This window comes from Penaeus japonicus, unplaced genomic scaffold (genome assembly GCF_977035675.1).
Source record: "Penaeus japonicus unplaced genomic scaffold, GWHDUDI00000001_assembly GWHDUDI00000007, whole genome shotgun sequence".
In the NCBI taxonomy this organism is placed as follows: Eukaryota; Metazoa; Arthropoda; class Malacostraca; order Decapoda; family Penaeidae; genus Penaeus; species Penaeus japonicus.
In genome coordinates, this window is record NW_028234409.1 from 35,312,317 (window position 1) to 35,322,316 (window position 10,000).

At 46.7% G+C, this 10,000-nt stretch overlaps 1 protein-coding gene across 3 annotated transcripts in view; it reads right to left on the reverse strand.

Moving 5' to 3' along the window:
* Nca (neurocalcin homolog) overlaps nt 1-10,000 on the reverse strand; it is a 606,106-nt gene that overhangs the window by 347,498 nt on the left and 248,608 nt on the right. The window lies entirely within an intron of this gene.

The following is a 10,000-nucleotide window of genomic DNA, read 5'->3' on the forward strand; positions in this document are numbered from 1 at the left end:
TGTGACGGGACTATTACAGTGAGCGTGATGTGAGGCTGTTGCGAAGAGTAATATTCTATAAACATACTGGTTTCGTCCTGTGACAAATTTATCTATATACAAGTATGCATAACTATACTGTGCGAGGGAAATCGACAAGACTAAGCTAGGATTTAGAAGACCTAGTAGGTAAGACGTCAAGGAAAAACAGATGTTCTCATGAATCACACACAACATCAAAAACACACACAGAACGCATATATAAAAATAAAGCTGACTTTAATTTCAATAACGATGTAAATAAGATCACTACTGATAAAACAATGGTACTCCTAATAATACTAATCCTAACGATAATACCAACAATAATAATAATACCACTACCAACAGCATCAGCTGTAGAAGTAGCCGTAGCCGTAGCAACAGGAGCAGTAGTCCCGAGCCACATTAGCGAAGGAGGAAGAAGAGAGAGAGAGAGAGAGAGAGAGAGAGAGAGAGAGAGAGAGAGAGAGAGAGAGAGAGAGAGAGAGAGAGAGAGAGAGAGAGAGAGAGAGAGAGAGAGAGAGAGAGAGGTGTAAGATGACGCCAAAGCGGTGATTTAAACACCAATGACAAAGCGCACTAAGCGTTAATAAATAAGCGATGAAGCATGTTCCTAGCTATGTAGTGCATCATGCACATGGCCACATAAATATTGCACCGGCAATCATGAAATGCACCGGTCATTACAGCTACATGTGTTACTGTCAGCTGCGTGGCGGAGCTCGGTTCATGCCAGCGAGGGATGCGGCACATGTTACGATACAAATCCCCGTCTAAATATAACGAGTTTATGGACGAGATGGCCGTGACGCGAGAGATTTCTTTCTTTCTCTCTCTCTCTCTCTCTCTCTCTCTCTCTCTCTCTCTCTCTCTCTCTCTCTCTCTCTCTCTCTCTCTCTCTCTCTCTCTCTCTCTCTCTCTCATTTTCTTTCTTATTTCCTCCCTCTCTCTCGCTCTCTTTCACTCAGAGAAACAGTAATAAAACGCAGAACGAGCCACGCATTCACAACTAAGGTAAAACTACAGATGAAACCATGCCGCTTCAAACTGCAATTTCACCTCAAAATAAACTTACTATAAAAAGCGAAAGTAAACGGAATCGTCCAACGTCTAAAGGCGACAGGGGGTGAGGGGTGGGGGGTGGGGGGTGAACGCGGTGGGGGAGCAGAGTCCAAGATCAGCTGAGTTCAAGAGGAGTCCAAATATGCAGCGAGGGAGCGCTTCCGAATCGCCATCAAATCATATCGCAGTTATCCGGTTTCATACTATCTATCTTTTATCTTTCACGAAACATACAATGGGAACCGTTTTGTTCGGCATATCCTCACGAATAAACCGCAAAGCGAAAGAGCGAGCGAGAGAGATTTAGAGAGATTGAGAGAAAGAGAGAAGAGAAGAGAGAGAGAAAGAGAGAGAGAGAGAGAGAGAGAGAGAGAGAGAGAGAGAGAGAGAGAGAGAGAGAGAGAGAGAGAGAGAGAGAGAGAGAGAGAGAGAGAGAGAGAGAGAGAGAGAGAGAGAGAGAGAGTGTGTGTGTGTGTGTGTGTGTGTGTGTGTGTGTGTGTGTGTGTGTGTGTGTGTGTGTGTGTGTGTGTGTGTGTGTGTGTGTGTGTGTGCGTATGCGTGCGTGTGCGCGCGCGCGTACGTGCGTGCGTGCGCGTGTGTGGGTGTGCGTGAGAGAGAGAGAGAGAGAGAGAGAGAGAGAGAGAGAGAGAGAGAGAGAGAGAGAGAGAGAGAGAGAGAGAGAGAGAGAGAGAGAGAGAGAGAGAGAGAGAGAGGGGGGGGGTGATATCACGTGGCGTACGGCTGCCTTCCCATAGTTCACAGAGCCTGGCAATGAGGAACTAGTGTAGAGTGCGGGGGAGTGTTGCCCGTGTATATATAAACCATCAAAGTCCCTTCATACGCCCCCCCCCCCCCGCCTCGTCCCGCGTCGCCCACTCCACACCAGATCAGCCCTGTTGTGCCCCGCAGGGCTATTTTCTGCGACGCCCGCCTCTATTTATAAATACATTCTCGACGTTGAAAAAGAGTCGTCATTAAGCACAGATTTTTTTTCCCTCGCGACTGCTGCAGTCTCGTAATAGGAGGTGGGAGGGGAGGGGAGGGGAGGGGAGAGGGGGGCAGGGAAGGGGTCATGCACTTCAGATGATTTTCACTCAACCTGTTGCATCATTAAAGTAGTTAATATATTTTTATATCACAACTCAGAAAGAGAGAGAGGGAGGGAGGGAGGGAGGGAGGGAGGGAGGGAGGGGGGGAGAGAGAGAGAGAGAGAGAGAGAGAGAGAGAGAGAGAGAGAGAGAGAGAGAGAGGAGAGAGAGGAGGGGGGAGAGAGGAGAGAGAGAGAGAGAGAGAGGAGGAGAGAGAGAGAGAGAGAGAGAGGAAGAGAGAGAGAGAGAGAGAGAGAGAGAGAGAGAGAGAGAGAGAGAGAGAGAGAGAGAGAGAGAGAGAGAGAGAGAGAGAGAGAGAGAGAGAGAGAGAGAGAGAGAGAGAGAGAGAGAGAGAGAGAGAGAGAGAGAGAGAGAGAAAGGGGGGGGGGAGGGCGCTGAGACTGAGAAGGAGATAACCAAATATAAATATCTAGATATAAATATCACCGGGGAAAACTGACAGCAATCGATGCAATCTAGTCTTGATAAATCACTCACTCCTATTTTTACTCCCCGATTAGAAAGATTTAATGCGCAACAGAGTAAATGAATCCCTAAAAAGCACTTCTTCCACACATTGCAGATTTCAAGATGAAGAGCGAGAGATCAATCTTACGTCGACAAAAAAAAAGCAACAACATTAGTACATCTGAGCAACAAACTGGAGATCGAAATAAAGAAAACAAAAGTGAAGAAAAAAAAACGACCTTGAAGCTACCGATGACAGGCGCTTGGTTGACGTTAACCCTAAAAACATGCGGGACTGAGGCTGGGTACGTCCAGGTGAACAGGGACGCGGCTCCATGACGGGGAAGAGGAAGAGGAAGAGGAAGAGGAAGAGGAAGAAGCAGATGAAGAACAGTAATGAAGAAGAGGATGTTGATGAAGCAACTGTGCAATGACAAGAAGAATGATTATGGTGGTGGTGGTAGCAGTGATAGTGATAGTATTAGTGATAGTGATAGTGATGGTGATGATGATGATGATGATGACAACGACGGTGATGGTGATAATTGATAATTAACAATTATTATTATTACTATTATTATCATTATTATGATGATGATTATACGACGAGGGAGAAGAAAAAGGAGAAAACTTGAGAAAAAAGAAAAGAAAAATAATGAAAGGTGAGTGAAGAACATCATGACAAGTAGACGTGTTAGTTTGGAAGGAGTGTCATGTCGCGCGTGGCAAGCCGTGTTGACACAAGGCGGCCACGACACTCGTACCCATTGACTCCGCGTACGACACCGCGTCAAGTGGCACTTCATGTTAATACCCAACACTAACTATCCCTTGCCAGACGAGAAAGAAAAAAAAGGGGAAAGAGGAGAGCCGAAGAGGAGGAGGAGTAGGAGGACAGCATCAAAGACAAGACAGAGTGAGAGACGTCGCTTCTTTTCCCCCCCCCCCCCCCCCGTCGGCCTCAGACTAAACAAACCGCTTACGAAGGCAATGTTATCTTTCGACGGGCCTTCCTCTCCTCGCCGACTGACGGGCCTCTCTCCTCGCCGACCGCAAAGGCAAGCCGGGACTCATGCGAGATTAATTGCGAGGTGGCTTTCTTTGCTTGGGAAGAGACTCATCGGTCCACACGTTCAGCTTTCTTTTTTTCTTTCTTTTTTTTTCTTTCTTTAATAAGGAAGAGCTTGGAGTCTGTTACGTGAGATTAAAAAAAAAGAAAAAAAAGGCGGAAGGTAAACTCATCAACAGTTCAGTTGCCACTTTTCATTTGAAAAGTTTGGCCAATGAATGACGTGTACTTACATAGAGTAGATTCCCGTATAAACTGTACACTGGATTTACATGATCATGTCCATTCGCATGCGTGCCGCTCCTCTCCCCATCCACACTCCTTCTCCCTCCCCTTCTCCTCTCTACTCCCCTCCCCTACTCCTCTCCTCTCCCCTCTCCCCCACTCCTGTGCGTGCACGCATCCACTCATTCGATCACTCGCTCACTCATTACTCACTCACTCACTCACACTCAGACACACAGATATACATATACATATATATATATATCTATATATATATATCTATATATATATATATATATATATATATATATATATATATATATATAGAGAGAGAGATGAGAGAGATAGGGGGGGGGGGGGAGGACACAACACATATTATATATATAATATATATATATATATAATATATATATATATATATATATATAGATATAGAGAGAGAGAGAGAGAGAGAGGGAGGGGAGAGAGAGAAAAAGAGAGAGAGAGAGAGAGAGAGAGAGAGAGAGAGAGAGAGAGAGAGAGAGAGAGAGAGAGAGAGAGAGAGAGAAAGAGAGAGAGAGAAAGGGATAGAGATAGAGAGAGGGGGGGGGAGATATGGAGAGAAAGTGGAAAAATAGAGAACATTGATTTTCTTATTGTTGTTTGTCTGGAAAAAAAAAAACATGTCGCCAGTGCCTGACCTTCACGCCAGCGATATAAATAATGAGGGGGCGTGGTCTGACTATGATGAAGACGGGTGGGCGGTGCAATACAACAGGACTGCGTGCTGCTATCATCCGATAGGCGTGGCCCGACCTTCACTAGATATAGTATAAGAAATTGGTAGGCGTGTCTCTTAATAAAGTTCAACTAAGCATGGTTAATAAAGTGGGCGTGGTGCACTTATAAATACCTACAAAGATAAAAACACTGACACGCATACGCTCTCTCTCCCTCTCCCTCTCTCTTTCTCTTACTCTTACTCTTCCTCTTACTCTCACACAAACAAACACACAAAATATATAAGAACAATACTAATGAAAAAGGCATCCTTCAATCAACAAAGGATACAATCAGCACTAAAAAAAAAAAAACACAACAACAACAAAAAGAAAAAACGCAATCAGGAATCGGTGCGTGAGATGAGCAGCATCCGCGATCACCATCCAGACATCATCCATTTTTTTCGTTCGATGATCAAAAAATATATATTTTTAGAAAAGAAAATAAAAAAAAACATAAGCCATATTTTTCTTCTTTAAATGTTAGAAAAACCCTCAACCACAAGCTGGTGGTATTGGCGGTGGAGTAGTGCGGTGTGCGGAGGCGGATTCTGAAAATGAGGAACATGGGAAAATAAACAATCAAAATGAAAGAAAGAAAGAATGGGGAAGGCCGAAGGGAAAGTGAAAGACAAGAAAAAACACAAGAAAGGAAAAGGGGAAGGGGGTAAGTGCATGAATCAATAACAGAAAAAAAATAAGAATCATGAGAGAGAGAGAGAGAGAGAGAGAGAGAGAGAGAGAGAGAGAGAGAGAGAGAGAGAGAGAGAGAGAGAGAGAGAGAGAGAGAGAGAGAGAGAGAGAGAGAGAGAGAGAGGGGGAGGGGGGGGGGGGGAGGGGGAGGGAGAGGGAGAGAGAGAGAAGAGTGTGTGTGTGAAAGTGAGTACAAGAAAGGAATGAAGATCAAGTGAAATCAGCAAGAAAAGGAAGGAAAAAGGCGAAAGGCAAAACCAAATAAACCATAAAAATCAGTGTGAAATAAAATCAACTTTACATTGAAAAGGGGGAAAAATAATTGCAAAATAAAAAAGAACAAACAAAAACAATAAAATAAACGATAAGTAGGAAAGAAAACAGAGATCAAATCTAATTCAAAACGTTTAGGAATATAAAACAAACAAAACAGATGAAGAAAAGAAGGATATAGCGGAGAGCGAACGGAAAAAAATAACTTAGACAAGGAGTGAAAGAAGAAGAGTAGGAGTGGCGGTGGCTGGGTTAGGAGTACAGGCCACCTGAATAATTCCAAAGCTACAAACAAACAAACACACACTCGCCTTCTACGCCGCAGAGCGAAAGCGAGAGGGAAAACGAGGGAAAGGGAAAATGAGCCACTAAATAAGGAAGGGGAAAGGGGAGAACGTAAGGATGATGACGACCTCAGATAAAAAAGAAAAGAAAAGAGGAGCTAACGGCCTCTTACGCTAATGACGACCCGCAGTTACCAGATGATGCTGGGTTCAATGAGTCAGTCAAGGATGCTGCCACCAAGCCGACTGCTTGGGGAGACTGCGGCAGACCTCTCAAGTTCAGAGTGCTGCCCACGTTCGCTAGCTACTCCACCCTGAGGAACAATCTGTCAAACTCTGCCCCCTCTCCCACCCCCTTCCTCCTCCTCCACCTTGCTCAACCACCCCCTTCCAACCCCATCTCACCCCTCCCCCCCTCTTTAAAAATGAGCCGGAGGGAAAAGAACAGCTAAATCATACACTGCAGCAGCGTTGTAAAACAGAGCGAGTTCGAGCGAGTCCATTATCTCCTCCTCGTCACTCTCAGCCGGCTGTCTCCTCACAGTCCCGGGCCTGTTACGCCTGCAACGCAAACAAACTCTCGCGGGCGGTATAAACAAGCGAAGGCTATCATCGCATTCTAACGGCTTTGCAGGCTGTCGCTCGCCCCCCCTCCCCCCCTCCCGCGCACCGGAAGAACACGGGAGCCAGTGAGTCATCTCGACATACCCATCGCCTTCCCCTTCTTTGTTTCCATCCGACTCCACTCGCCCCCCCCCCCTGAAACAAGGCCATCTATGCACCTAGCCACCCCTACCCCTACCCCTACCCCTCCCCGAGAACCTTTTCATGTTTTTATGATTTTTTTTCTTCCACATCCTGGTAATCTTTCTGACACTAAATCAAAGAGTTCATAAAACTGTCACGATCGGCACATAAATCACGGCTGCGCTCCCAGATGGACCCTACAGCCTCACATATCAAATTATTTTCTCTATCTCGCGAAGGATGTCTCGCCAGCCGGCAACAACGACGCTGCCGGTACAGCATCTCATCATCAAGTTCTCCCTCGCCAACATCTTCCGATCCTACGGCACACCTCCCCCCCACCCCATCCCCTCTTTCTGACCTACTCCATTCTGTGAAATCCAGAATCCAGTCCTTCCAAGGAAAAAGACCCGAGACGCCGTTTACCTTGCGATCTAACTCTCTATCACACCTCCATTCGCCCAAGCATCCGATCCTTCTCCTAATCATCTTTCGCTTAGCTAATCCCCCCCCCTCCCTCCTTTCCTACCTCACATTTCCCCAACTAAAAATGGTCTCCCTCCCACAGGGGATACTATATCTCCCCCTACTTCCCCTCCCCCCTTCCCCCTTCACTGACCATTTTCGTCTTGCAAATTAAATTTCGTTTCCTACTTTCACACCATTTTCTTAAGTGCCAGGGGCATGCATTTGCAGCGCCGGCAGAACAAGACCGACAGGCGATTAGCGATTCCAATGCTGAACACACCGAGGGGGAAGGAAATGCTCCCAAGGTCCACAGCAGGGGTCGAACTTCGTTTCCGAGGAGCAGTGGAACAAGAAAAATACCTCGCGCATACCAGACCACTCAAGTAAATGGTTATAACCTTTGCATTTTCAAAGCGCTCTCGGAAAACATAACGACAAAATTATACACTAGAATAACCGTAAGAATAATCAAAGCCGCAGCAAATTTCAAGCATTGCAACCAAGGTCACTTAAAAAAAAGTCAAATGCCCCATAGACAAAACTACAAACAAATTACATTCCACTGCAAGCGATACTCTAGCGACAGAGAACAGATATTTAGTCAGTGACGAAATACATCTCCGAAAACATCTAATGTTTACGAAGAGTGAAGTACGGTAAAAAAAAGGAGGAAGAAGATTTTCATCAAAGTCATAACACACCAATCTTCTTTTTTTGTGTTTGTTTTATCAGAACGCGAGAGATAGAGAGTGGGTGTAAGTCTACCCAAAGTAAACAACTTACGAAGAAAATGGAGGACATGCAAGACAGCAACTACATGCTGCAACACCATCACTCCATCAGTGAAATTCCAGACACATGCATGCACACAAACATCGGCCGCAAAAGGAGTTGACTGATAAGGATGAGATTAAAAGACATGGGGGGTAGGGGGTAGTGGTAGGGTGTAGGGGGTAAGGTGTGAGGTTTAAATGACAGCACATTACTAGCGGCTAGCGGGCCGAGAGAGGACACATCCCACACATTCAGTGTCACGTGACTCTAAGTAGCCTTGAGTGACCCTAGTGACAGTTGCTCTAGAGAAAAGCCCTTGTTCATTGCTGCGGAGGTAGAGAGAGGCAGAAAGAAGTGGAGAAGAGAGGAGAGGAGAGGTGGTGAGAGGAGAAAGAAGAGTAGAGTATTGGGAGAGGGGGGAAGATAGGAGAGGAGAGGAGAGGAGAGGAGAGGAGGGGAGAGAAGAGAGGAGAAAGCAGAGGAGAAGATTAGGAAAGTGGGAAGAAAGGAGAGGAGAGGTGAAGAAAGGAAAAAGAAGAGGAGAGGATTAGGAGTGGGGGGGAAGAGAGGAGAGAAGAGGAGAAGAGAGGAGAAGGGAGGAGAGGGGAAGGGAAGAGAGGAGAAGAGTAGGGGAGGGGTGGGGAGTGGGGAAAAGGAGATGATTCAGAGATGGAGGAAGAGAGGAGAGGAGAGGAGAGGAAAAGAGGGGAGAGGAGAAGAGAGCAGGGGAGAGAAAAGGAGTAGGGTAAGGGAGAAGAAAGGTGCAGGGGAGGGGAGGGGAGGGGAGGGGAGGGGAGGGGAGGGGAGAGGAGTAGGGGAGAGGAGTAAGGGAGGGGGGAGAGGAGAGTAGAGGAGAGGAGAGGAAATGAGAGGAGAGTAGAGGAGAGGGGAGGGGAGGGGAGGGGAGAGGAGAGGAAAGGAGAAGAGTAGAGGAGAGGGGGAGAGGAGGGGAGGGGAGGTAAGGGGAGAGAGGAGGAGTGGAAAGGAGAGAAGGGGAGAGGAGAAGAGGAGTAGAGTAGTGGAGAAATGGGGGAGAGGAGAGAAGTAGGGAAGAGAAGAGAAGAGGATAGAGATAGAGAGAGAGAGAGAGAGAGAGAGAGAGAGAGAGAGAGAGAGAGAGAGAGAGAGAGAGAGAGAGAGAGAGAGAAGGAGAGGGAGAGGAGAGAGAGAAGGAGAGGGAGAGGAGAGAGAGAAGGAGAGGGAGAGGGGAGAGAGAGAGAAGGAGAGGAGAGAGAGAAAAAGAAGGAGAAGAGAGAGAGAGAGAGAGAGAGAGAGAGAGAGAGAGAGAAAGAGAGAGAGAGAGCGGGAGGGATAGGAAGAGGTAGAAGGAGAGACAGAGATAAGAGCGAGAGAGAGAAAGAGAGAGAGAGAGGAGAGAGAAAGAGAGAGAAATAGAGAGAAAGAGAGAGAAAGAGGGGGGCGAAAGAGAGAGAAAGAGGAGAGAGAAAGAGAGAGAAAGGAAGAGAAGAGAAGAGAAAGAGAGAGAGAGAGAGGTAGAGAGAGAGAGAGAGAGAGAGACAGAGAGGAAGAGAGAGAGAGAGAGAGAGAGAGAGAGAGAGAGAGAGAGAGAGAGAGAGAGAGAGAGAGAGAGAGAGAGAGAGAGAGAGAAAGAGAAAGAAAGAGAGAAAGGGACGTTTCACAAGCGCCCACCACCTGGCTACAGTCTGGCTACGAGACACGACCGCCACCACCAGCTGAGCACACACTCGCTATCACTGCCAACGTTTGCCGGCTTCCTGTGGGCCCGCGCGATTTCATCCCATCTCTCACGCTATTCTCGCTTCTGGGCACTCCCGATCCACGCACTCTCTCGGCCCGCTCTCGTGCCCACATGGCTCCACTCTTACAATAGCACTTCCAACGAACACTTACAATCTCTTCCTATTCTTCTACGATCTACGGAAGTGTCGTGTTGATAAGAACCCGGGGTACAAGGCTTTTTCTACCCTTGCCTTCCCTATTTCTATTATAATATTTTTTTTAGAAAAAAAAAAACATAACAAAACAGTACGACTACGAACAGTACGACTCGACAATGCTAAAAAAAAATCTCTATTCATTTGCCTC